Source organism: Crocuta crocuta, unplaced genomic scaffold (assembly GCF_008692635.1).
Source record: "Crocuta crocuta isolate KB4526 unplaced genomic scaffold, BGI_CrCroc_1.0 scaffold115, whole genome shotgun sequence".
NCBI classification, from domain to species: domain Eukaryota; kingdom Metazoa; phylum Chordata; class Mammalia; order Carnivora; family Hyaenidae; genus Crocuta; species Crocuta crocuta.
In genome coordinates, this window is record NW_027530575.1 from 260231 (window position 1) to 284804 (window position 24574).

The following is a 24574-nucleotide window of genomic DNA, read 5'->3' on the forward strand; positions in this document are numbered from 1 at the left end:
TGTGATTGGAGTAATGCTCCTAGGTGAAATGTCTACATCTCTCACGGACACTCTACTAAATGAGTCCATACAGTTGGATGGTCATTCCTCTGTGAAGTAGTGGTTGCCGTTCTAGTGCACGGTGGTGAGGTGTCAACTTTCTCGGCTAGGCTTAGGGTGTTTCCTGATTAACTCTCACTGTTTGGAAGGTTCAAAAGTGCTATTTATTTTTGGCTATTTGATAGTCAAAATATGCACACAACGTCACAGTTCTCACTTGGAAACATTTCCCTGAGAGGCGAAGTGACATCTGATGCTAGAGTTACACTTACAACCTGAAAAACAGAAAAGAAAATAGTAGAAAAGAAAAGTTCCCAGAAACCCATACTATGAGGAACTCAAATAATGCACAGAATACAGCTGTCTCCTACTTTCCCACCAACATTGCAGAAAACTCAATGTTTTCCTCTAAATTTTAGAAGGCCTTACAATTCTTTGAAAGGCCAATAGTATGCCTTCTGGTTGGGTTAAAATGCAAATAAGTCTCCACCAATGAATATTGAATCAAAATTACTCGCTCCTTTCCACACTGTATTTCTCCAGAATGTTGGCCATATGGTTACCAGAAGGACCCAGGAAACCGGCAAGAATGTGATGATCTTTTTGGCTGCAACAAGTGAATTTCCCTGTGACTCTTCCCTATGCTTCCTTAGCACCTTCGTCTTGAAATGAGATGAGAAGGGTGTGCTTTCTGAAATGAGCCACGGTTCAAATAGTCCTTACTTTTAAGTTTTCCAATTGCCTCTCTTCCTGGTGACAGTTATTTAAGAGTGTTCTTGATTATTATTAAATCTGGCAGGTTCATCCTGAGTGCCCGCAGTGCACCAGTTCCTTTGGAAAGCTGGAAGCAGGAGAGAGAGTGACTGCTGTAAAGAGAATAACATCCGTCTGAAACTGCACTGAGCTTTGACCTTGGCAGTTTTTCTTTAGCTACTTCTAGCATTTATTCCAAGTGGGCAGTGACTCATCGGCTCTGTCACTACCTTGGTCATGTTATATTAATTCTAAAGCCTTGGTGAGGCAGAATTTCAATCTTTAATCCTTATTTGTGTACCATGAGAGTTCAGACTTGAAAGACTTGAATACACTTAACCTTCAGAGTAAACTTATTTTGTGCTTTTAAGCACTGTTTGAAAACAATAAAGGTCTGGTTATGAGATAGCAGTTGTAATTGTAGAGTAAGGTTGATATAATCATTTGTTGGACTAGCTTATGTGTGGAAACTGTATGCTGGCATTTGAAAAGTAATTTGCTAGCTTTTCTTTCCATAATTATAAAATAAAATGTTCCTTCTAATCCTTCTCTCTAGGTGCATTACAGTAGAAATTTTATCTACACATCCACATACAATATTAATTTTATGCCCTATATACATATAAAATGTAATGACATTTAAAATATATTTAATTCATAACATATGTATATACTTAAGTCCAATTATTACTTGGAATTATTTAGACTAGTGAAGACTTACAGGGTAGCAAGGTAATAACATGTAAATATCTAACTATGTATTGTGTATTCTAGCCATGGCATATGTGTACCCATGCACCCACACATGTGTGTATGTGTATATGTGTGTGTATGTGTACTCACAGGCATAAAGGTTTATTTATTTTAATTTAGAAAAAGTGTTCTGGAAAAATATGTTATATATTTCCATTAATATGATGGATTTGAAAACAATGCCCATTTTCATTGAGATAAAAACATAAAAATAAACATTTAATATTTAAAAACATACTGTTGGGGTGCCTGGGTGGCTCAGTCAGTTAAGCATCCAACTTCAGTTCAGGTCATGATCTTGCGGCTGGTGAGTTCAAGCTCCATGTCAGGCTCTGTGCTGATAGCTCGGAGCCTGGAGTCTGCTTCAGATTCTGTGTGTGTCTCTCTCTGCCCCTCTCCTACTTGTGCTCTGTGTTTCTTTCTCTTAAAAATAAATAAACATTAAAAAAACTATGTAGTTCTACTGTGACTAAAAAACGCCACACATTGCTCATACAAAATCTATATTTTCTGTAATACACACAAACACAAATTAACACAGAAGAAAAACTAGACATTTTATGAAAGTCATTGTAGAAAAGTAGCCTTTATTCCCTGAAGCAGAAATTTAAATCTTCTTAAGTTATATCAGAATTACATTTTCCAAAAAAATACCTCTCCAACTTTATCTTTGAAGTACAGTTCTTAAATGTTATCTTAATCAGATTTAATCATTTTCTACAATGAGTTTACAATTTTATATAAAGTACATTCAATCATTTATATCTTTTGAATAGTGAATAAAATGATACACTTCCCCTCCCACCTTATCACATCACATGGTTATATTTTGCAGTACTTCTCTTTTATTGCTTTTCATCAATTGAATTAATGAACTGTGAAATCAGTTATTATTTTATGTATATAAATTATAATTTCTAAATCGATGCTTACTTTAACCCATACAAATCTGGGAAGCGTATTTTTAGAAGTTCTTAGAAAAGAGTTAAATAAACAACTTTAAAAAAGCTGTTTGTGTGCTAGGACGTGTAAATCACCAGCTGTACATGCGGTTCTCACTGAGGCACTGCACTGTCTACAGCTAGCTACGAGAAAGTGAGGTTGAAAGTACTCTGTCAGGATGGATCTGCCTTCTGGGTCTCTACCTCACCTAATTAGTTTCATGTAAAATAACTGGTTTCCAAGTTTATTATATATGATTTTAATATACCAAATAGGTAGAATAAAAGAAAAGATAAGTGGAAATTTTTTAAAAGATTTATATTTCTCTAGTGAGCCTCAGAATAGCCTTTCCTGTATCCCTCTCAGTTACCACAGGATGTGTATTACTCTGACTCTCCTCACAAGTGCGGTGATGAACTACTTGGCGAGGGGCTTTTTACTCTTTCATTTTTTTTCTTCTGTGGATGAAAAAGAGAAACCTAGAAAGAGGATACATGGCTGAGTTCGTAAAGTTGAAGCGAATGCACAAAAAACACCTCTCCCATATACAATGTTTGAATTGTAAGAATCCCTGAATGATAATTTTGGAAAATTTGATAGGTGTCTTTCAGTTTAGTTCAGGTCATCTGGTTTATGTGTTATTGATAAGAGGAATACAACAAGGAAATGAAGTCGATAGATTTGCTTTCTTGTTAAAGTTGCCTGTGATCACATATTTATTTTAGGTAGCTTTTCTTTTTATAATGCATTAATAGCGATTTCCATGGCATTTTCTGTTTTTTTCTTAGTGTTGGACATGTCAATTTTTCTTATACAGAAATGTTTTTTTTTAATGTTTATTTATTTATTTTTTAGGAGGGAAGGGGAGAGATATAGAATCCCAAGCAGGCTCCACACTGTCAGCGCAGAGCACAACATGGAGCTTGAACTCATGAACCATGAGATCATGATCTGAGCCGCAGTCTAGAGGTGGTCGTTTAACCAACTGAATCACCAGGCATCCCCTGAAATAGGTTTGATTTTTTAACAATATCTTCTTTCCATTGAAAGCTATACTTAATTAAACATAAGGTCTTCAAAGCCAGAGACAGCTCATTGTAAACTATATATTTGGTGGATCAGAGAACTTAGAATATACACGTTCAGATGCTGTCTCTTTAAAAATCCTTTCTTTGGGGTGCCTGGGTGGCTCAGTCGGTTAAGCGTCCGACTTCGGCTCAGGTCATGATCTCACGGTTCGTGGGTTCAAGCCCCACCCCGGGATCTGTGCTGACAGCTCAGAGCCTGGAGCCTCTTTCAGATTCTGTATCTCCCTCTCTCTATGACCCTCCCCTGCTCACACTGCCTCTCTCTCTCTCAGAAATAAATAAAACATTTAAAAAAAATTTGAAATCTTTTCTTTGATGACTTGTGCTGACAGTTCCTCAGTCATTTGCTAATATATCTTGCTGTTTCATTCTCTGACATATGTACTTTGTTTACTTTTTAATGGTATATTTGACCCCAGAGTTTCCCCTAAAACATGATTCCCACACTCTCAATTTCAGTGTTTTTGTCAAACTGTATTATTTCTCTGTCCTTAATACCTAGAATTTTGCTGTGTACCTTTAGAAATCAAGAATATCATTTAAAAGTACTTTAAATATCAAGGAAACAATAATATATATGATGAATAGTTTAAGCATCAACCACGAGTTTAGCAATAAACTGCAATCACATGGTGTGGTACATGGAATGTGCATGTGTGTGTGTGTGTGTGTGTGTGAACTGGATCTTTTTTTTAATGTTTTTATTTATTTCTGAGAGAGAGAGAGAGTAAGAAAGAGAGAGACAGAGTGAGCAGGGGAGGATCAGAGAGAGAGGGAATACGAGAAACAGATCTTAAAATGATGTTTTACTGAAATATTTTCCAAAGTGTAGAGCTGACACCGTGGCCTAAAAATTTCAGTATAGTGTGCAAAATCCAGCTAGCTTAAGGAGTGTGGAAATGGATAGAATGAGTGAAACAAAGACAGGTATCAAACGCCTGTAAACAATGTAGGAAGCATACATTCAGGATATAAAACTCAGTTATGTCTTTGACTCCCCTATGCTCCTATCTACTCAACATTCTGTGAACACATTCTGTACATTTACAATTCTAAGTGCAGCATTTTATTTCTCCACCCCAAAGGATTGCAGCCCCAATTTTTCTATCAGAAAGATCATTTAGAGTATTTAAGGCTTAGCTCATTTGCCATGGCTTCTCTAAGTGCTTTCTAATTCCACCAGAATATCACACCAGTGTGCAAGGATTTCATTAGGACTTGGAAGATATTGTGTGATTCATGTCTGTTTTCCCTGCTGGATTTTAAAGTCCTTCATTATAGGTGCATACTTTAATGATCTTAGCAACCCAGGGTGGAAGAGGATACCTTGTGTGTAATTTTCTATACATAATGAAATGCGGTATACCGAGGTGGGAAAGGTGTGAGCTTGGAAACCAGAAGAGAAGGTTCTGTCTGCCAGAGGGCTTTTCCTCATCCCTCCCGGTCATCACATCATGCAACCTCTGCCCCCTCTGATAAGTAGCTAAATTCCCAAAGACTCTCTTTACTGCTTATGAATTCAGAAATTCAATGCTCACTTCACAGAGTCTTTGTAATAATTACATGACCTACCATATGTAAAGAATTAAGACATTCCATATGTTACAATTGTACAATATTTTAATAATCATTCTTTTTAATGGAAATCAATTTAATAGAATGTTGAACAAGTTAAATTTACGAACAAGTCATAAACAATTGTGAGCTGTTTCTTTCTAATCCTGGATCCGTGTGTTTATTTTCTACTGCCATATAACAAACTGCTGCAAACTTAGTGACTTAAAACAACACCCTTTCATTGTCTGACAATTCTGTGGATCAGGAGCCCTGGGAAACCTGAGCAGAGGGCCTCTACTCTGGTTCACATGAGCCTGCATCAAGTGTTACCCAGGATCAAAACTCTCTCCCCAGAGAGGTTCAGGATCCTCTTCTAAGCTCTCTGTTGGAAGAATTTCCTTCCTTGCAGCAGTAGAACTCATGGAAGCTGTAGTCAAGACCAGCAGGAGAGTCTCTAATGTTTAAACTTAAAAAATAAAAAAAGCTGGGCGCCTAGCTCAGTAGCGTAAGTGCCTGACTCTTGGTTTTAGCTCAGGTCATGATCTCGTGGCTCATGAGTTCAAGCCTTGCACCAGGCTCTACACTAACAGTGCAGAGTTTGCTTGGGAGTCTCTCTCTCTCTCAAAATAAATAAATAAACTTTAAAAAAAAAAAGCATACTGGCTATGTCAGGCTCATCTAAGATAATTGTCCTTCTAGTTAACTCAAAGGCAATTAACTATTAATGTTATCATGGGAATGACATTCCATGATAACCACAGATCTAATACACACCAAGGGTATGGCATTATGTAGGTTGTGTATACCCCCGATTGAGAATGTGAGGGGACCATCTTAGAATCTTGTCTACCACATTTAAGTTAGAAAATGCATAATTAGGGGCACCTGGGTGGCTCAGTCAGTTAAGCATCCGACTTCAGCTCAGGCCATAATCTCACTGTTCCTGAGTTCGAGCCTCGCGTTGGGCTCTGTGCTGACAGCTAGCTCAGAGCCTGGAGCCTGTTTCAGATTCTGTGTCTCCCTCTCTCTCTGACCCACCCCTGCTCACACTGTGTGTCTCTCTTTCTGCCTCTCTCAGGAATAAATAAAACATTAAAAATAATTTAAAAAAAGAAAATGCATATTTATAGTTATGTATTATAGCAATGTACTCATACATGGATGAACAAATGGCTTCAGCAATGCCTTGGAATATACCAAGTGAAGTACTCTGAAGATCCTAATGGCGTTCTTGTATGTGAACAAGTTGTATTTCCGGCCCTAAAAATACAATACCTGTGAAAATAAGCACGTTTGTATCATTTTATAAATTCACAATTACCATTGACACAAATAGTACGCATTTGTCTTCAGGATAAAGATGAACTAATGTTCTATCTCTTAATTAGTGAAAAAAGAGAATTCTGATGAAAATCACAGACACACACACACACACAGACACAATACAGTAAGGAAAAGGTGTTCAATTTGGTTGGGAAGGATTTTGGTCTGAGTGGCCTGTGACAGAAAAAGTAGAATACTCAATAAATGAGTGTTTCAAGAGAACTAAAGAAAAGGAGGGAAAAAGGGAGTGAGAGAGAGAGAGAAAGGCAAAAGGAGAGGGAGGGAGAAAGGGAAGAAGAGAAGGAGATGGAGACAGAAAGAGAGGAGAATGGGGGAAAAAAGCATGCTCCACTCTGTTCACTACAATAAAGGCAGAAGAAAAAAAGAAAAGATGAAAATGAGCATCAAAAAAATGATCCTACAACCAAAAGAGTAAAAATATGACCAGATACATAGGAAATTATTCAGAAAGAAATTATATATTTAGTTACAATTTATTGCTAATTTATAAAAATCAAACTTTTTTAAACCAAAGAGCTTACATCATGAAATTATTTCAACATTATTTTTAAACTTCAAAAGCATCACACCTTGCCCAGCTGCTGCTCACATACTATAGACGCAAACAAGGGATTCTTAGTAACAAACAGGCACATTTGTTTTGTGTTTCTTCTGTGGTATACAGGAATAACACTTAAGCCAAATTTTGCATTTTTTAATATCATTTGTCAGATGCAAAAGCCGAGGAAAGATTTTTTAAAAATATCTTTTATTAATCCATCAAACTGGTAAATATTTTCTTTTTTTAATGTTTTTAAATTTGTTTTTGAGAGAGACAGAGTGCAAGCAGGAAACAGCAGAGAGAGGGAGACGCAGAATCTGAGGCAGGCTCCAGGCTCTGAGCTGTCAGCACAGAGCCTGATGCAGGATTCGAACCCATGAGCTATAAGATAATGATGTGGGCTGAAGTCAGACGCTTAACCGACTGAGCCACCCAGGCACCCCAGGAAGGATTTTTTTAATTAGCTTTGAATTTCCAGTATACTAAATGTGTTCATTCCTTGGGCATGTTCCTTGTAAACTTCTGAAGTAATAGGAAAAATAAGACCATGTATGCAAATATGGGCATAACTCCACACCAAACAGCCAAGAGTGGATAGCATGAAGGCTGGATTCCACTGGGGAGAGTAATATAGGAGCACAAAGCATAAGAACTAAATGGAACATTCATTTCATGTGCTTTTACTTAAAAATAGGTAAGGATCCTTCTTCTGAAATTTTCTTGGAACAAAAGTGTTTAAATTCGTCCCCTGGGACATTAAAGTCAAATTCAGGGACTATTGAGGGATATGTCCCTGATATAGATCTAATTGCAGGAGAAAAACATATATAGCTGTTAGGGTACTTTAGACATTACTTCTCTAAAAAGAGAAGGCAGAACATTGTTACAGATAAAGGTTTATTTTTGAATGGAATTTGATGTTTTTTTATGTGGGGAAATGCAAGACCATTCAAATCTTGCCCTAGATGGAGACTGATTCAAAAGGTGTATTTGAAGAGAGGGAATCAAGCTACCAGTTTATAAGCAGCATTTATATATCCTATACACCAGTGAACTCAAGGAAAGTCTGCTTTGGGGCCCTGAGCTAGAAGTGAAGGTTAAATGAGACCCCTAATCAGTTTGATGTCCTCCCTTTTTCAGCAGTATTTTGGGACACCTGTTATCAGGCAACTAACGGTGAGAGAGACAGAGAAATCTGTACTGAAGACCCTGGACTCATTAAACCCGCATAACAGGACGTTTGCAGAATTTGGAAATGAAGAGAAAGAAACAACTTTGAAAACCCAGTCAGCCCAAGGAATTAATTTTTTCATAGGTCTTCTTACTTCATGGAGGCACGTAGCTCAGTAAAAAAATAATAGATTTCTGACTTCAAAACATTAAAACCTATCCTTTTTAGTAAAATTTAGAGGGACAAAGAGTAGGCTTTGCAAACAGGTCCAAATGTCTAAATGTCTAAACTCAAGGTGTCGTTCAAGATGCCCTGCAGTTTGGTTATATGACTCAGTGAATACAACGATACTAAAAGCATCCATATGAGATGGGAAAGCTGTATGAGGTCTCTGAAAAGCTCTAATTGGAATGTCTGAGCACAGATGCTAGTGTTCTGTAGCAGAGCCATGTCTTCAGCAGCAAAGAAATACCCTTTGTATGAAAAATAACTCTTGTTATACAGAGGAATGCCTGACCAAAGAATAGCAAATGACTATGCCATCAGAGCTTCCCAACATTCATCTTGCAATTATCAGGTTACAAAATCACCAGTCAGGTGTTTGCAGAAGCCATCCATTGAGAAATGACAATGGTACTTTTTGGAATTTACCTGAACAGATCTGGAGGGTTCTTATAAGTTACACAAGCAGGTAGCCTAGATCCTGCTTCATTGATATCTATTCTTCAGTTCTCAGCTCTGATCTCCTGGCTGACACAACACAGTTCATAGGTGGCTTGAAAAGTTGTAGGCAAGGTGAAAATGTAAAGCTGCTATAGGACAGGGCAATGAGGATTTTATTAGTTTCCTTGAGCTTTTATAACAAGGTACCACAAGCTGGGTGGCATAAAACAACACAAATTTACTCTTGCATAGTTCTGGAAACTAAATGTCTAAACTCAAGGTGTCAGCAAGTTCATGTTCCCTCTGAAGGCTCTGGGAAGAATCCTTTCTTGCCTATTCCTACATACCAGTGATGCACAGAAATCGTTGTTGTTCTATGTCTTACATCTGAATCACTCCAACCTTCACCTTCATCCTCATATGATTTTGTGCTTCTCTCTATATCCAAATTTCTCTTTCCTTTCTCTTCTAAAGACACCAGTCACTGTATGAGGGGCCAAACTAATCCATTATGACCTCATAGTAACTTGGTTACATCCACACAAACAGTATTTCCAAATAAGGTCACATTCACAGGTACCAGGGGTGAGGACTTTAATACAAAATTTTGGGGAACACAATTCAACATACAACAAGGAGTGCCAGTAAAGGGTGGTGACAACAAGAATCTTCACTGTGGGAAGGACTGGAAGGGGGGTACTTGGTCAGTCACTTGGCATGAAGAAACACCTGATGTGAGGTCAGGACACCCATTTTCTGGGAAGTGATGATCATTTGGCAGTTGATGATGAGCCTGAAAGGAGTGAGATTAGAAACTCAATGTCAAAGTGGTTGAAAAAATTAGTGTACATTTAGATTTATAGGAGTAAGATTTTTGTATCTCAAATTAATGGCCACTCAAGCTGATACACCACAAAGTAGACATTCAGGGGCACCTGGGTGGCTCAATCTGTTGAGTGTCTGACTTTGGCTCAGATCATGAGCTCACATGTCTTGGGTTCGAGCCCTGCGTCGGCTGTGTGCTGACAGCGTGGAGCCTGGAGCCTGCTTCAGATTCTAAGTCTCTGTCTTTCTGCTCCTCCTCCACTCGTGCTCTGTCTCTTTCCCCCTCAAAAATAAATAAACATTAAAAATGAAAAGAACATATTCAAAACCCAGGTAGACAGGATGAGCCAACCAGTGGACATTAGCCAACTTTGTCTTTGACCTCCCTACTGGTTGTGGAAGAAGTCATGGATACAGCACCTGCGGTAGCAGGGATGGGTGGGCCCGGTGATTTGAACTTTTTCTCAAAAAGCCAGATATACCTTCTACTGATGCTTGGAGTCTGAAATCTTCATAGCAAAGACCAATGTTGAGCCTATGAAATGGTATCATCCTTCCAGGAAACATGTCTAATCAATTTATAGCAAAGTAATTGTATCAGGCACTTTCATCCTGGAGAGTAGTCTTTCATCCTAAACAGGATTGAGTCTTCAGTACAAGTTTGCCTTTCCTGTCCAAAGCTTTTACTAGCACCTACATTCAAGACTTATAGCATGGGCATCACCCCAGTCTAAAAGACCCATTTTACAGAGAAGGTAATGTTTCCATGAGCACATGAGATCCATTGATTCTACTCTATCTAGAGTGACCTGGCATTATGGAATAATATGATGTCTTAAGAAAGACTTGACTAAGGCAATGTTTCTGACAAAACACTTCTCAGGCTTGAGACATTGGCTTCCAGGATACAATGTGTGCATTTAACTGATTTCTAGAAATATGGAGCTTGTATTCAACAATTTTTATTCAATGACACACAGAGCAGGGACTGGGTAGAGCTGGCTTCTCTCACCATCACTGTCAGTCACCAATAAGAAATTAATGCTGCCTTACCCAAACCCTTAGCCTCTGTTGGATTAGATGCTCTGATTCCTGGGGGTAGAAGGTTGGGGATGTTTATACTAGGGAGCCTGGAAGTGCTATGTACACATACTGGGAGTAGTATGGAAATCAGAAGATCCACTTGGCCCTTCCTTGGTGTTTCCATGCCCAGCACTATGGTAAAAAGACAATTACAGCAATTATAGTTATGATCAAGAGTCTCAAAGCATATACTTCTCAGACATAAGGTCTGTGTCAACCCATCAGGCAGGCAACCAAGACCAGATGAAATGCTGCTTGAAGAGGAGACATAGCCAAAGTTAGTGATGGAGAAAGGAGATGACAAATATCACTAACAGCCTTAGGGCCACTTCAGTAAAGAGAACCGTAGCTTATTCTACTATCCCTTGCCTATTAAATCCTCTGTAGAAACCCTGAAGACTCAGTAACAGAGCAGACTTGATGCAGTGCACATGTAGATGGTATGTGGGGTGGACTTTTCCCCCTCTTATCACCATTGCCACAGATTCACATCCTCCAGACTTTTCCCATGATTTCTGCCAAGGTAGAAGTAAAAAACATTCACAGCATGGGCTCCTTAAAAGTACAGGCATAAAAACTGAAGCAGCAATCTTTGATCAATTCCCATGAGAGCTGATGGACAAATACTTTGATCAGAACAGTCTTGGTAGGCATTCCATATGCTTCCCAGAAGCATCTGTTGCCTATAGCAATATATCAATAATGCACCTTTATATTGGTTTTCCTCTCTCTCTGTTTCACTTTCTCTAATTCTTCCCTCCTACTTTCTGGCATCAGCTCTCAAACTACCTGCACAGAAGTATTGTCTCAACTCTTTTATTGAGGACACCCAAGCTAACACAGGAGACTTTTCCCCCCTCATTTTGGTGTTGTGTAAATTACTACAGCAAAAAAATATTCATTTATAACACTTTAAGATACAACAAACTTTATTGTGTCCCATAGCATAGACTGTGAACACATAGACTAACACGTGTTAGTTATTTTCTGCAATTTTTTTCTCATTACATCAATAGCAATAACCAACACAGAATAGTATAGTATATGTTTTACTTTGAACTCCTCAAGAAGAAGGATTGATAAACTATCTACTATAATACAGTGTGTGGTCACCTGAAATATGTATACCCATTATTTTAAAAAGTATATCAAAGCCTGATCTCTGCTTTATTTCATGAAAAGACACAGCCAGAAGAATCTGACAAAGTGTCACTCAAAAGAGGTTTTCTGAAATAACTTAAGAGAACATGAACTCTACCCCGCTCGTTACTCACAAAGATCTCCATCTATCCATTCATCCATCTATCCATCCAACCATCTGCCATCCATCCATCCATCCATGCATCCATCCATGCATCCATCATTTCATTCAAGTCACTAATATTTTGATATCTGTTATTTTCCAGGCAGTCTTTCCAATGCTAGGAATACAACAATGAAAAGATAGAGCTCTCTACTCTCTTGGAACTTACACTCTATGTGGTAAACAAAATGAAATAATAAGTCTATAATATATTATGCAGAAATGCATACCAAGAATAAAATAATTAGAAAGGTAAAGGAATAAAGAGGGATAAAATTTGAAATTTAGATACAGGGGTAGAAAAAGATATCTTGAGAAAGAAACATTGCAATAATGCCCTGAAGGAATGAGGGAATGGGCCGCCAACTATCTGGGGACAAGTTTTCGAGACAGAAGGAATAATGAGGAAAAGGATGTGAAGCAGGAGCATGAAGGGTACCTAGCGGGAGAGTGTAGAGGCCACTGTAGGGTTCAAAGGGGAGGGAAGTACTCAGGGGCAGACCGTGTAGGGGCTTGTAGGTATGACCTTGGAGTATCTTTAATGGTGTGATGGAAAGACACTGGAGTGCTTTGAACAGGGGCATAATAGGATTTGAAAAAAAGTTTTAAATGGCTCTCTTTGGCTGCTCTGTGGAAAATACATTTTTAATGAAGCAAGTAAAGTTGTATTTTAAGAGAAAATCCAAAATCCTGCAAAGAAAATGGGAAACTTGAGGATAAATTAAAATGACTACATTAACTTGTTGGAAATGTTCACAGACCTAGAGTCATTTTGTTAGTTTAGACACATAAATATTTATTATATGTAAAACGATTTAATATGCTTTTGGATATTTCCTTCTGTTGCTCTTTCTCCCCATCCACATTAGCCCTTCACTGTGATCTTTTTACCTTTTAACAGGAAGACAGACAGAAAATGAGAAAGAACAAAAATCTGCCCTGAAGAGGCTATTTGCTTCTGCTTAAAAAGAGGCCCCAACAATATTATTGAGCAGCCATAGATTCTAAGAATGTCCAGAATTACAAAATCAGCTTAGTATAAACAGATAGCCTAGAGGTAGTCGACATCCCACAGACAGTGAGGTACTAAAACTAGTGAGAGAGCACTGTGAAATGGAACGTAACTCCCACAAAGACCTTGATTCCTATTTGTATCCGTGTAGACATAATACCTAGCACAATTAAGCACAAAGTTAATGCCGAACAATTATTGGGTGAAACTGAGAAAAAGAAAAGAAGAAGAGGCATCTCAGAATCTTTACTTGGGCTGCTATTTTACTGGAGAAAGGACACAGATTATTCCATTTATCTTTGTTCCAGAAAGACCAGCATACTACTTTAACAGGTCACTGACAGCCATATGTTCCTGGCAGCCCAAGGTTGTGCAGGACATTCTAGTAAAGCTGGGTTCATTCCAATTTGAGGAGCTAATCATCATGGAGGCATGTCCAAATTAGAGGATTTTCTGAGAAGATGATACCATTGAGTGTTACTTGTGGCTAAAACATTTGGCATTTATCTCCTTTATTGTCAGGGAACACTTGACATAAAAAGAAGATGAAAGTCTAAAGTATGATCTTGACCCTAAAGGAAGTAGTGTCTAAGCAGAGCCTCAGGGTTCTCTTAACTATCAAAGCAAACAAAGTTAATTGGGAAGTTAAATATTTTGTAAAACAAATTCAGGTTCACTTTAACTCTAGGGTAACATGAATTAGGCTTTAGGCCTCTCCCTCTCCCTCTCTCTCTCTCTGAATATCTGGGATTGTTTACTGCTAAAATATGAATAGTTTTTCTGTAATCTGTTACAACCAAATGTTTTTGTGAAATGTGATTGCCTGTCTCTAAAAGCTTCACAGACAGAATGCAGAAGGCAGGGATAATGCTGAGCCTCAAACCTCAGGGATTGCTTTGGTTAATTGCAAAGTTTATTTTTTTCTCTTTTTATAATGCTGTGTCATCTAGGGGTTCCCAGCCCATTTGCATGGGCTCTGTTGCTTAGCTCCTTGTGTCTACTGAACAGCTGTGAAATGTGGCAGCCTGGTGTGCTGAGACCACAAGTCACATTTACAGCACGTGTTACCGCCTGGCCATCATCATTTCACATTTTTAAAGGATATCAGCTGAAAATGAGTGGTCAGCTTTCAAAAGGCTTTACTAAACCCATTTAACTAGATAGTTGGATAGGCAGATAAGTGTGTACAACTTAATGTCTATATACCCTATATTTTATATAAAAAATAAAAACAGCTAATTGAAACCAGAATTACTCATTGATCCCCCAATCCTAAAGTGGTTATATAATAGGCACTCTATTTTTATATATCATTATACATTTCAAAGGGAAAACATCATTGCTATTTTTGAGAAACCAGCCCTAAGGTTTAGAATGTGTCTTGTCTACCTATGCCTTTGACTTTTTTTCTTAATTGAGCAGATTTTGGAAAGTGGCTCTTAAGAAATTCAATTACTATTTCTTAGTGTGCCAGGGTTTCCAGAGAATATAATTATAGTAAATCTATGGACATTATCCCACTGGCCAATGGAAGCTGTGTGCAGGGGAGGAAAATGGCACCCAATCTGCCCTCAAAAATGACTTACCTACCAAAGGCGATCTTTATGGTAAGCCCACCAGCAATTACATGTCCCCCATTCTGTCCCAAGAATTGCATTGGTTGTCCAGTTCTGCACTTCTGCCCTGTGAAAGCATAACCAAAGAGACAGAGAGAGAAGTGGGTAAAAATGGCAGCATGAAACTTTGTGTACCAGCAGGCGCCTAGTCTCAGCCTCTGTGCTCTAATATATTTGAGTTTCCTAAGCAACTAAGCTCCCTTGGAAACTGGTTAAACTGCTTCTATAGAAACTATTAACTGAGCAATTCCTCCTTCAAACCAGCTTTATGGAGAGAGTACAAGAAAATAATGGGAGAATATTTTCCGCTTCCTCGGTTCTCAAGATTTTCTTGTTGAGTCTTTCAGAACTACACTGGGTAAATGTGCACCCATATTTCCCTAGGTTTTCATTATTTTTCTGCTTATTTCCTTGCATATAATACAGAGAAAGGATGTTGTTTCTTCGTTGAATAGTTTTGGAAGACTAGGGAGTTTTCCCAATTTGGTTATGGAACTAATTTGACCTTTTCCTCTTCTAAACAATGGCATATAAATTAAAATGCTGTAAAGTTTGCATTTACCTGTTTCATAATGAAATACATCTTACTGCTATTGAATTGAGTCACCTTTATGCATTATCATGAGAAACATGAAGTACTTGTTTAATATAATGAAAATACACATTTTTATTTAAGTACAAATATTCTTGTGATTTCCATTTTTTATTCACATCTTTATGAAAGTTTAATTCGATCTGTTTAGTCAATCTTAAGATGCCCTGTACATTGCCCTTCTTCACTAAACTTTAAGACAAGGAAAGATAAGTTATCTAGGGCCAAGGTATTTGAGAACTGACAAAAAGAAGAGTTATACAAAATAAATCTTTATATATAATATTCTTTCATTCACATTATGGTGCTTAGAAAGTAAAAAAGTAAAAATAGTGCACTTGTTTTGAGATCTATTTTATCCATTACAATACCAGGCCCATAGGGGCATATATATAATTCTTATTCCTAATTCCTTATTCAGAAAAGACAATCATAAATGTGTATTCAGGAGATTTTTTTAAATGTTCAAGATAGATTGAATTGTAGACACCAAAACTATCTAGAAAACCTGAATCAGCTCATTTATTCCTAATAAGATACTTATTCTTTTTCTCTGCACCATATTAATTTTACAAATATTAGTAGATGAAAAAAGTAAAAATTACCTACATTCTCATTTCTTTAAATTAAACATTATTCAAGGACTATAATTGTATCCATCTCTTTATGCAGATATATGTGCTATGCATACAGACACACATACATACTTTTATTTAAATAACACAGTTATTATTTTTATTGTATACACATTTCCTTTTTTCTTACCTCACTCCTACTCTGTGCCTTTCATTTTTGGTGTTTGTAAAATTAATGTATAAGAGAGTTCTGCATTATACATTTTAGCATTAGAAATTATCAGTCAATTAGTATTTATGTATTGGTTTATGATATCTCTTGTCATTTTTAGATTATTTTTACATAATCAAATATGTCTGTCTTTTATTCTGTAACTTTTAGCTTTTTTAGTATTTCTTAAGTACTCAATTCTATACTATGTGTATATGTTTTATATTCTCTTTCCAAATTTTTTGTGTTGTTTTCTACATTTATCTCACTTGTGGGGATAGAATTTCTCATTATCCAGTGGAAAGCCAGAGTCCAAATTTATTTCCTTCCACAGTGAGCTAAAAGGAAAGAGGTCCTCTATTCCATCATATACATAGACAACATATGGTTAATTAGCCATACAGGATCCTTTTAATCTTGGAAATTAGCAGTTATTCATCATTGAGACTCCAGAGAACATCAACACCTAAATTACATAATAATGTTACGAATAATAACTTCTATGTAAATCCTTCTAAAGGACACTTCATGTTTTCTTGCTTTGTTAATAATGTTGACTTGATACAACTTAATATTTTATTAATGGCCAGGATTATCATTATAAAGCTCAGTAATTTCATTGCTGATTTGATGACCTTAGCCATTTTCTGCCTTCACTTTACTACTTGCGATAGAATTGAACTCTGTTTACCATTCCTGCCTTAAACACTCTCTTAACTTAATGTAGTGAAATGTATGCCAGACTTCCTCCAGTTAACACTGGAGAATTTCATCAGTGCCTTCACCACAAGAAATCTAAAAGCTAAAATTTTTCAAATGTTCATTGTATTTTCTCTTTCTCTGCATTCTCTTGATAGGTGAGTTATGGGTTAAATTGTGTTCCTCAAAAATGTATGTTGGAGTCCTGACCCTCAATACCTCAGAATGCAACCAGATTTGGAAATAGTGACATTACAGATGTAATTAGTTAAGCTGAGGTCAGACTGGAGTAGTCTGGGAACTTCATCCAATATACCTGGTATCCTTACAAGAGAGAGATGGACATAAAAAGCAAAATGTCATGTGAAGGCACAGAGACACCCTGGGAAAATGGCCATGTGGACCTAGATGGTAGTAATGCTGCCGCAAATAGGGAACCCCTGATGCCACCAGATACTGGAAAAGAAAAGCAGAAATCCTTCCTTAGAGACTTCAAAGGGAGCATGGCCCTCTAGACACTTTGATTCATTTCTTCAAACCTTCAGAACTGTGAAAGAATAAATTTCTGTTGTTTAAGTCACTCTGTGCTACTTTATTACAGCAGTCCTAGAAAGCTAATTGAGTGACCTATTGCCCTACGATTATATTCTATTCAAATTTCTGTCATCGCAGGTCTATCTCTTAATGTGTAAACAAAACAAATGAATGAAAATTACTTTCAAATTTAACATGCCCAATAGTAAACTCCTAATTTTCCCCTCTCAACTGCTCTCCTCCCCTTCCTACAAACCAATTCCAGGCATCCACGTTGCAATGAATGGTTCTACTATTTACTGAGCCATCCAAGCTGCGAATTGAGGAATCATACTGGATTCCACTCTTCTACTCCCAGAGAACCTTTCTATCATCACCAATTCTGCTAAATTGTCTCCAAAATCAACCTTATATTCCTTCCAGTGCCCTACCTGTCATAATCACACCAGTCCTCACCACCAACACTAATCCAGCTAATTTTAATAAACCACTAATTTGCCTCCCCTTTTCAGTCTGGCTATATTTCCATATAGATAACAGAGATATTTTTGTAAGTGTCAAATAAATCTTATAATAACTTTGCTTAGTATTTTCTGTGTTTCTCCGCGGCACTCATACAGTTATTTAAGCTCATTAACGTAGATTGCATGACTTCTCTGATGCGGCCTGAGTTTATTTCTCCAACTTCAAGCCAAGTTACTCTTGTACTTAATACCATCCATCCTCATTGCCCATTTCTCACTTAGTGGAGTCAGACTCTGTTTATGCTAGTCTCTTGAGTGAATCATTCTCTCTCAGAAGCACACTCATTCTTTTCTATGGGTGCCTCCTCCTTACAGCTCAAGTATCAGTTTAAAGTGCTACTTTCTCAGAGAAGCATTCTTTACTATTCTATCTAATGCTGTAGCTGCACTTTATCATTATTAATCTATATCAAAATCTTTGGCCATTGACTTCACTGCACTTGCCACAATGTACAATATAAAACATACCAAAAGTCTATTTGTATACAATTTTGATAGTTTCCTGTCTCCCCCTTAGACTCTAAGCAATGTGAAAAGAAGAGTCACAGTAATTGCATTGTCCACTGTATCCCATGTCTGAGCATTTGGCCCAGCAATAAAATAGCAATCATTTAGGGAAGAAATGAAGGAAGGAAGGATGGACGGAAGGAAGGGAGGGATGGAGGGAGGGAGGAAGGAAGAAAGGGATCACTCCCCACATCCTTAAACCATATATTTATAAAATGTGCATTATCAATAGATAATTGTTGTAAGGAAAAGAAAATACTAAAGTATTAATTTCAAATATGTGTAAAGCATAAAAATTCATCTTTTTTTAAGTGTTTATTTTGAGAGGGAGAGAGAGTGTGTGAGTAGGGGAGAAGCAGAGAGAGAGGAAGAGAGACAATCCCACGTAGGCTCTGCACTGTCAGCACAGAGCCTGACATGGGGCTCAAACTCATGAACTGTGAGATCATGACCCGAGCTGAAATCAAGAGTTGGACATGCAACCACTTGAGCCACCGTGGCATCCCCCAAAATTCATCTTTTGAAGAACCAATTTCTCTGATCAAACTGCAGATTTTGGAAAAGAAAGTATTCAGTTCTTACTGAGTGTGGATAAGCAGGATGGGAGAAGTTATCTGAGTTACACTAGTCTCTGAGTTATGCTAGTAACATAATTGCCCAGTTAATTTTTTAAATAAATTTAAAGAATTATGGAAAGATTACATATTTTCTATATACATGGACTAGGTAAAAGTAATAGGATTTATTCCTCCAATTTATTTCTATTCTTCTAATATTCTTGTTCTATTCCTGAGATGTGAAAACAAGATTCAAGGAAAGGATAGCAGATGAAAACAGTATTTTAGAAATCTGATTAACTAGGCAACTTTCACTCAGGAAAGTTCAGAACTCATGTGGTATGACTTCAAAACATTTCCATGAATTAAGGTAGTAGAAGGAAGCAATAAAATGGGATTTAATGCTTTAGTCATGAGAGTTTTACTAGGAGATCTTAAACGAAAGCACTGAGCTTTACAGAGCCCAGAGGTCATATTTATTAGTCAATATAAACATTTCCCCAATAAAATGAAGGAAAACTAAAGAAAATTAAATAGCATTTATAGATGAATTGAGTGATCTTCTTATTTATGGAGTCTGATCATGTAAGCATTAAGAACCATGGACAGTACTTTTTCTGGAAAAGACAGCTTGAGTTGATCTCGTAAGTCCTGAAAGTTCTATTAAATATAGATTCAGAATAAGGTTTAAATTATATAGCTACCAGCAAAATGGCATCTGAAAAGTGAACAAGACTACTTATCTCTGATTTGTTAGTGCTTTATTCATTGAGGATACAATTTTTCTTCTGATAGTTTACAGTTTCTACCATTTTTCCACAGTTAGAAAAAAATAACTAAAACTACATATCTCACAAATCCATAATGAATGCAGACTTAATGTTGAGCAATATCAATGAATGGGAAAATGCAATCATTCTTTTTACAGAAACTGCTAATTTAGGTTATCTCCTAACAAACCGTGGGCAATTTCAAAAAATTAAAATACTCAATCCAAAGAATTTAAAACCATCTTGGCAAATGTATGGTAATGCTAGACTTTTCCTCATAGCCTTGAAGTTAGAGCTAATTTTCTTCAAATTCTTTATGTTTCTTAGCAAATTGGCAGTGCTATTGGCTTACGAAAATTGCTAAATTTCTGAAAAGACCATGTGTCTATTTTTTTAATGTTCATCGTATCTATCTATTGCAGGAAAAGTAGTTAAAATTTGGCTCCTATGCTTATATAGATGAAGGAAGCTTAGAGGCAATTTAGTTCATTCTTCTCTTTTAAGCAATGACTATTTCCACTGAGCAATTTCAGATTGATAAAAATCAATCCTGTTTTTCACAGAAGTCTGTAACAAGTGATGGTAAGGCCTCGTTATCTAATAACAGTGTGCAAATTTCTCATTGTATGGAAATTATTATTCAGTTTATCTCTAACATCACAAAGCCAGAAAGAAATTCCAGGGATAATTTAATCACCTTTGTGTTTTCATGTGAGAAAGTAGCTGAATCATTAAGATCACTTATTGTCTACTCTACTTTTAAAGATCTTTGCTTGATAGCTTGCTGAAGAAACATCGCTTTTATCTGATTTCATAGGAAATAAGTAGGAATTTTAGGACAGATTTTGAAGACAAAATATTGAGTCCTACTCATTTTTAAAATTTTGGTCTTTGACAAGTTATTTCAGTTACCTGATACATGGTTTTCTCACTGGTGAAATCACAATAACAGTATGCCCTTATGTGTTTATTGTAAGAATTAATTTTATAATTCATGCTGATTTTTTAAAGAGCATCATGTATATTTATAGTATTGCCATACCCTTCCTAACAGAGATTGTACTTTCTAAAGATATGATGTTGCCAGTTTTTTGTATAGGCAAGCTGGGCATTTATCTATGAGATATGACTTGGGGGAAAAACGTTGTGGCACTTAAAAGTTTGTATAATTAAATCATAGTTGTCACACTATATTCCAATAAGGGATATTAATAGTTTGAACCAGATTAAATTCTGAAAACACATATGATCTTGTCTAATTTGTGAAACAGATTACACTTTTCAACATATATTGTATAAAACATTGAATCATATGATCATTCACCAAAAACAGGATTCTAGGGGTGCCTGGGTGGCTCAGTCTGTTATACATCTGACTCTAGATACCTGCTCAGGTCGTAATCTTATGGTCATGAGATCGAGCCCTGCATTGGGCTCCATGCTGAGCATGTAACCTGCTTGGGATCCCCATCACCCAGCCCTTCCTCTGTGCACGTGTGTGCACGCACATGGGCTCTTTCTCTCTCTCGCAAAGAATAAGTAAGTAAGTTTTTTTTAAACACACACACAAAAAAGGATTCCATAGTTACCTACCTTTAAAAAGCAGTATTTCTCACTAGCGATTTGGGTAGTGTGCAATTAATTTAAAGATTAGGAGATGATATATATGAAAGTTTCATGATTAACTTTACTCAAATGCCATTTACCACTGTAATTTGACGATAGAATCTGTTTCCCCCTTGGAGATAATAACTAGTATTCTTTGGAATTAACGTTTTGTGGAATATCTTTCATAAATGCTAGTCTATGTGCTAATTTTAGGCCAGAAACCTCTCTACATATTTTTCTGACAATGTCTGCCCAAACTCTACTGAAAAATTTCAAGGGTGAGGAACTTATTACCTCTAGAAACACGTGATTCTGTCTTCTCACAACTATAAATATTAAGAAGTCTATGCTTGTATCCATTTATAACTTATTTTTGTAATTTCTACTTATTTGTGCTGATTTTAATCCTTTGACATCCTGATAATCATTCTAATATTTGAAGATGTCATGCTTCACTCTCCAGCTTTTTGTTTTTTTCTCTTCAAACTAAAGCTTTCTAATTCAGTCATAATTGGAATTCAAATAATCTCATCATTACATTAATCCATGAAATGCAATCTAGTTAGTTCACCAAACATGAGGGTTAGCAGCTAGAAATTGTTTTTTCCTTCTCTGATACTCTTCCCGTCCTCAAAGATAATTCTCCAGCCCCATATACTTTGTTTATGTCCTATTCTGTGAGTTTAGACCGTTAATCAATCTGAGTTATTATATTACTAATGACAAATATAAAGTATGGTGTGTCCTAAAGGTAATTTGCCTTTTAAGGGGAATCTTGATAAGCAAAACCCATTAAGGTACAAGGTAATTAAGCTCTAATGGTGAAGTTATATGAAGAGGTTAAATTTTAGAAAGTTTAAACTTACATCAAATCACAGCATTGAAAAACTTCTGATTCTAACTACCCACAAAGGGTCATTCTCTTCTCAAGATTCATTGAGACAGACTTTAAATTTTTCTACTTTTCCGCAGAGTTTGCTTTAGATTCAAAAACCCATGGCCATTTCAGTCAGAGAACATTAAAAGACTATGCGACCTTTGTGATTATCTACTCTACCTTACCTTTTTAAAGCTGACAAAAGTAATGCCCAGAGAAATTTAGAAATTTGCACACGGTTCACTGTGAAGATGTCTCTTACTTAAATCTAGTCTTCCTGAGTCTTACGCCCATTGTTTTTTATTATAACTCCACGAAACCACTGTCAGATGATGTTTGTGGGAATAAAGTATTGTTTTAAACAGTAGACTTATTCTGAAGTTAGCATGTAGTCCATGCACAGCATACTTATGCATGGAGAGACCAGTTTTATTTCTTTAATATTTTAAAACACACATTACTAGAAATTTATATGACCTGTGGAATACAAAATCTGCTAATGATGATATTAGAACCATCCAAGTTGCCTTTGAAATGTGTCTTTATCCTCTTTTTGAGAGTTAATTTCTGTGCAATCACAAATTTAATTGGAACTTAAAATTAGTAGGCAGGTGTATGCCTTAGTGAGCCATCCAAATTCAGTAACATTTAATGGCTATTTGATTGGCATCATCAATACAATATGTCTTTTCAAGCAGAAACCTATCATGCACAGTCATCTCAAAAATTAACACAATTACGTTTTAAGTCAAAGGGTTAATCATTGTCCCTTCTTTCAGAATACAATTGAGAATAGTTGTTCAGGCCACTGTGAGATACTGTTTCTTGGTGCCTGTGTTCCTGTGATTAAAACAATGGCCTTCAGTTTGCCGTGCCATCAGCCTGGTACATGTCACTAATACTGAATTCATTTTTTAGAGCAAAACCATATACCCATCTTCCATTGCAATTATTGCAGAGGAGGAGAGATTGAGAAGTAAAAATGAAACATTTCAAGGATGAATGGGCACTGAAAATTGGTAAAGTGGCAGGAAAGTCCAAGTTTGAAGGATGAAGAAGTGAATGTACATAGAAAAAGCAGTTTGGAAAACATGAAAAAAATGATATTTTGCAGAAACATCTGTTTGCTGTTGCTGAAAAATTTTAGCATTTAAATGTTCTCATTTGGGATCTGAAGTTAGCACTTCCCTGAAGTAGTTCACACCTTTGCTATTGCTCCTGTTCAGCTACAGATCATTTTATGCAAGGCTGATTTTAACAAGAAAATGGTGCATTAATTTACAGTGTGTTGAGTATTTTAGAAGTGGCAAAATCTAGGCCTTTGTGAAATTTTAGAATCTGAAGAAAATAGAAATACTTATGTAAAGCTCTTTAAAAATACCAGAGGGGCTTCATGCACAAGAAATTACACTCTGATTAAGATCATTAGAAAATTCAGTTACATATAAAAAAAGGTCAACCTCCAAACTAGTGGATTTTCTATGACTCTGCAGAGTCTCTATTTAATAACAAAGCAGATATAATCTTAGACATTATTTGGCAAGACTTTTTTTGGTAATATCTTTCTCTCTTACCCACTTGCTCTCACTTTCCCTTCCCTTTCCTTACCTTCTCTCTGTCTCCTCTCTCTGCTCTCTTCAGTTGTCTTTTCATTCTGCTATTTCTCATTTTTCTATCTCCTTATTCTCTTTATTATTGTTCTTCTTTTTCTTTCTGTCTTTAAGCCTTTTCTAAAAATTTCAAATATTTTAATTGTGTCTCTATTAAAAAACAAACTTGATAATGGCAGCCTATCCAGTCTGCTATCTCCCTCCTTAGAGTAGTTCATATTTGAAGTCATGTATTTCTGAAATATCTCAATTTTTAGAAATTACAATTAAAATAAGCAATGGAACTACATAGGCATTATAAATGTATCTTGATATATGCATGTCTTGCAAATACCAAAACTAAAAGGCAAAATGGATTTAAATTTAGAGATTCAGTTTTCATTGTGTAACTGCATAAAGTACTCCAAATTAAAACCATAGATATGAAGTTGGAAACTTTTATTTAAAAAAAATTTAGTGTTTATTTATTTTTGAGAGAGAGAAGGACAGAGTGTGAGCAGAGGAAGGGCAGAGAGACAGGAAGACACAGAACCTGAAACAGGCTCCAGACTCTGAGCTGTCAGCACAGAGCCAGACTGGGGCTCCAACCCACAAACTGTGAGATCATGACCTGAGCTGAAGTTGGATGCTTAACCGACTGAGCCACAAGGTGCCCCTATATCTTTTTATTTTATATTAGAAGTACTGAAGCTGTAATATGATATGATAAGGACTCCATTTTGCAAAAAGTACTATGATTATTGAGTAACCAATGGTTTTATTAATTACCATTGAGTAACCAATAGTTTTATTTTTTCAGCTATTTCCCCTTAGCTTAAAG

General features: G+C 36.4%; 1 long non-coding RNA gene across 1 annotated transcript; it reads right to left on the reverse strand.

The window, feature by feature from the left end:
* Positions 1 to 1789: 1789 nt before the first annotated feature.
* LOC144234658 (uncharacterized) lies at positions 1790 to 9300 on the reverse strand. The gene is made up of 3 exons (XR_013336030.1): positions 9199 to 9300; positions 6290 to 6407; positions 1790 to 1968 (listed from the first exon to the last, which is right to left on the reverse strand). It is a non-coding gene; the product is annotated as an uncharacterized LOC144234658 (long non-coding RNA).
* Between the last annotated feature and the right edge of the window lie 15274 nt (positions 9301 to 24574).